The sequence below is a fragment of the Tupaia chinensis genome, unplaced genomic scaffold (genome assembly GCF_000334495.1).
Source record: "Tupaia chinensis unplaced genomic scaffold, TupChi_1.0 Scaffold144899_1, whole genome shotgun sequence".
Classification (NCBI taxonomy): domain Eukaryota; kingdom Metazoa; phylum Chordata; class Mammalia; order Scandentia; family Tupaiidae; genus Tupaia; species Tupaia belangeri.
The window spans coordinates 140280-143791 of record NW_006204759.1 but is presented as its reverse complement, the minus strand read 5'-3'; the positions used below and the strand labels follow the sequence as shown (position 1 = coordinate 143791).

General features: G+C 56.9%; 1 protein-coding gene across 2 annotated transcripts in view; it reads right to left on the bottom strand.

Annotated features, from left to right (window-relative positions):
* ABR (ABR activator of RhoGEF and GTPase) overlaps positions 1–3512 on the bottom strand; it is a 172427-nt gene that overhangs the window by 163181 nt on the left and 5734 nt on the right. The window contains exon 1 of one of the 2 annotated variants that reach the window (XM_006167513.2): positions 3440–3494. The exons of the other annotated variant lie outside the window; for it this stretch is intronic. The gene's annotated coding sequence lies outside the window, so the exon portion shown is untranslated. Of the gene's footprint in view, positions 1–3439; positions 3495–3512 lie in introns of those variants that run through there. 2 annotated transcript variants of the gene reach the window in all.

Sequence of the window (3512 nt, the reverse complement as noted above, 5' to 3'; positions counted from 1 at the left end):
GGGGGGGCGGGACCCCCCCCCCTGCCGCACCAGCTTATCAGAGGCACAGGGCCCTGCTCCACTCAGTTCCACATGACACTGGCAGCTGGCATCCAACCCATCTCCTTGAGTCAGACAAACCATTACTCTAGCCCTTCAGGACTTCTGCCACAGGGGAGGGAGGGGATTTACTGCCCACCCTTATCAAATAGCCATCGACCCACGATGGAGGTGGGCACACTCCTCCTGGCACAGATGCTGAAGCCAGAAAGAACAAGTGACAGCTCCAAAGGCAAGAGGTATGTGAGGGGAGGGGCTGGCTAGTAGTCTGCAACATTTGGGGTACAGAGCCGCTGACCTCAGTGGGCCCAGACAGAGCCTCAAACACCTCTGCCTGGCCTCCAGGCCTAGCCCCAGGTCCTACAAGAGGCACAGGGACAGGCCGAGGTCAGAGTCATTGAAGCCACTTCCCCTGCTGTATTATTTCAGGGACAACTCTGCAACAGAGGAGCAAAGAGACAGATGTCCCCTATGCCACATTCCAGGGCCTTGAATAAACTCAGACATATTACAAGTGACACTCAGAATCCTCCTTACTATCCTAGGGTCCTCTCAGAATTCCAACTCTGTCACTTACCAGTTATGTGACCTTGGGTAAAGGATCTGAGCTTACCGAGCCTATCTCTCCTAACCTGCAAGAGTTGTAAGTCAGCAGGTGGCATAGTGGTTAAGATGCTAGTCTCCAGGGACCAGCACTTAGCGTAATGGCTATGTCGCTGGACTCCCATGTAGTCGACCATGGTTCGAGTCCCGGACCCGGTGGCTTAAACTCACGCCGGGCGCGTGTGCGTGCGTGCCCAAGATCCCAAGAGGAGAATGGAGGAGAAGGGATTGCGGCGTGGCCATCCCCTCTGTGGGGGTGATTTCTCGCTTTCTATCTCTCTGTCTCTGTCTGTCTGTCTGGGGAGCACAAGCGCCCTATAGCAAAAACCTCTTCAAAAAAAAGATGCTAGACTCCAACACGGCTGACTATGTTTCAAGTCCCAGGCCTGGCAGCTTGAAACACATCGGCGTGTGTGCATACATGCCCAAAATCCCAAGAGGCGAATGGAGGGGAAGGGGTTCTAGCATGGCCATCCCCTTTGGGGGGGTGAATTCTCACGTTCTCTTTCTGTGTCTCTGGCTAGCACACATGCCCTATAGCAAAAAATCTCTCTGAAGGAAAAAAAAAAGGAAAGAGTTGCAGAGTTGTAGAGAGTGGATGGAAAGTGCCTAGCACAGCGCCTGCATGGAATAGGTTCTATCTCAGTTACCGGAAGCAGCACGTAGATGGAACCTCTGTCATTGAATCTTTCACATCTCTGAGGTCATACTGGCTGCCCTGCACCCTGGATATGCCCTCTTTACAATTCCTGATGCATCTGGCAAAGAGCTTACCGAGACACAGAGGAACTTTCACTGGGAGCACAAAACTGTGCTGCCAGGCAGATGACGGCTCGGGTATTCGTTTGAATTTAGACTCTTGTCAAGAGGAAACTTGATGGCTAACAGCCCAAACATGACTGCACAGCACCCCCTAGGAAGCCTCATCTACCATTCTCAAATAGGCCCTTTTGAAGGAGGCACAGAGCCCTCACACCACTTTCAAGTCTGCCGCCCCTCCTGCTCCACCATCCAGGCTACCCCAAGAGCCTGGCGGCTAGTCAGCACCAGGGTGGACAGCTCAGATGCCAGCCTGACTGAATCAGAGCTGGTTAATGGGTATCCCCAAAGAGGCCCTTGGCCTAATTCCTTTTCCAGCCCTCCTCTGGACAGGAATATCAAGGCGGCCTCAGGCAAGTTTGTTTCTCTACTCCAGATGGGAGGGGGGTGGAGACGGCTTGGAGATGATCCGACAGCACAGCCTTCTCCCACAATGAAAAGAAAGTCAGAGACAGGTTTCCATAGGATTCCAGGCTCTGGGAAATAGGGACACCAGTCCTCGGTTTTGTAAAGAGCCAGAAATAGTCTGGAATGTAAATGGCATGTGAATATGAGGCATTGTTATGACTTTTCCGTGCACGAGCACAGCTAAGAGGAGGTCACTAATCCTTCGTCAGGGTCAGGAGCTGATCTGCATCAGGGCTGTGAACAGATGTGTGCGCCGGTTCACGCAGACACTCGTGCATGCACACGCCACACAGCCGTGGGCCCTGACCTTCACTCAACGATGCTGGCCTCGGCAAGGGGAAGAGCAGATGGAGTGGCTGGGCTTGGCGAAGGAGACGCTGGAGGATCCAGCTCTAGGAGGGGGAGGGGGAAGCAGAGATGGGGGGATGACCAGGGATGAGGACAACAGAGCCTGGAAGCTGGGTATTGCAGGGCTTCCAGGGCAAGACATTGGGACCCCAGCATCATCCTTTCCCACTTCCACTGCCAAACACCAACTGCAGCCAGCTTGATCCCCCAAACCGTTCTGCCCCATGTCAACCACTGTCCAGACCACAGTTCCTGCCTCAGGGCTGGGCTGGGTGGGAGATGTTGCCAGAGAGCGTGGAAGGGTTCCACTCAAGGGGATCCCGAAGCGTGAAATCTACTATCTTCCTCGGAGGGGAGTCCGATGGCCCCTCTCCCAGTTATCACTGAAAGCGTCTGGGGAAAGCAGCTCAAGGGAGGCGAGGAGAGAAGGGGGCAGGGTCTTCAGCCCTAAGCAAGGCGGGGCGGAGGGTGGGGGCGGTTCAGGTTTGGTTCAAGCCCCCAGGACGTACCAGGGATCAGTTACACATCCCCCGCGGCCATGGAAGAGCAATCACATGATCGCAGCAGATTTGGGAATGAGGGGGTGGAGAACTCGAGATGGTTGTTTTTTTTCTTCCTTTTTTCTTTTTTGCGGAGGGTGGTGAGGAGGGTGGAGGTGGTGATGAGGCTGGCAGGAAAGATTGCTGAGCCGGAATTTTCAGCTCCTTCAGCCAAACGGCCCCCACGGAGATGTGCACCTACAGCCTCCCATCTCACCCGATCCCACCCGATCCCGCCCTCACCCCGAACCATACGTGGCCTTAGAAGATCCCTGAGATGGCAAACTCGGGAGCCAAGGGCTTTTCCCAGAACGGCCTTTCTGTTTCAGCGTGGACCGCGAAGCTGCAGTCGGGGAGCAGAGACAGCGCTCTAAAAGGGCTCTCTCCCGGCTTCCTGAGCGTCGCGGAGTCTGGGTTACACAACAGGTGGCAAAGGGGAGACACAGCTCGCCTGGCCCCGTCGGACCCCTGGCCCCACACCACTTGAAGTCTGCCCCGGGGACGCCCTCTGAGGCCGATCTCTGGACGCTCCACGCTGCTTCCCTGCCTGCCGGCCGGCGGGCACCTGACCACAGCCCCGCCGCGCCCCGCTCCCCAGACTAGCCCGGCACGTCGCGCTCCGGGGCCGTCGGAGCTCCGAGGCTGGGTCCCGCCCGTCCTCCCCAGCCCGAGCGCGCACGTACTGCTGTAGAGGGTGTCGATCCAGGAGAGGCGCGGCAGGGCCCGGGGGCTGGGCGGCGCCCCCACCGCCGGGCC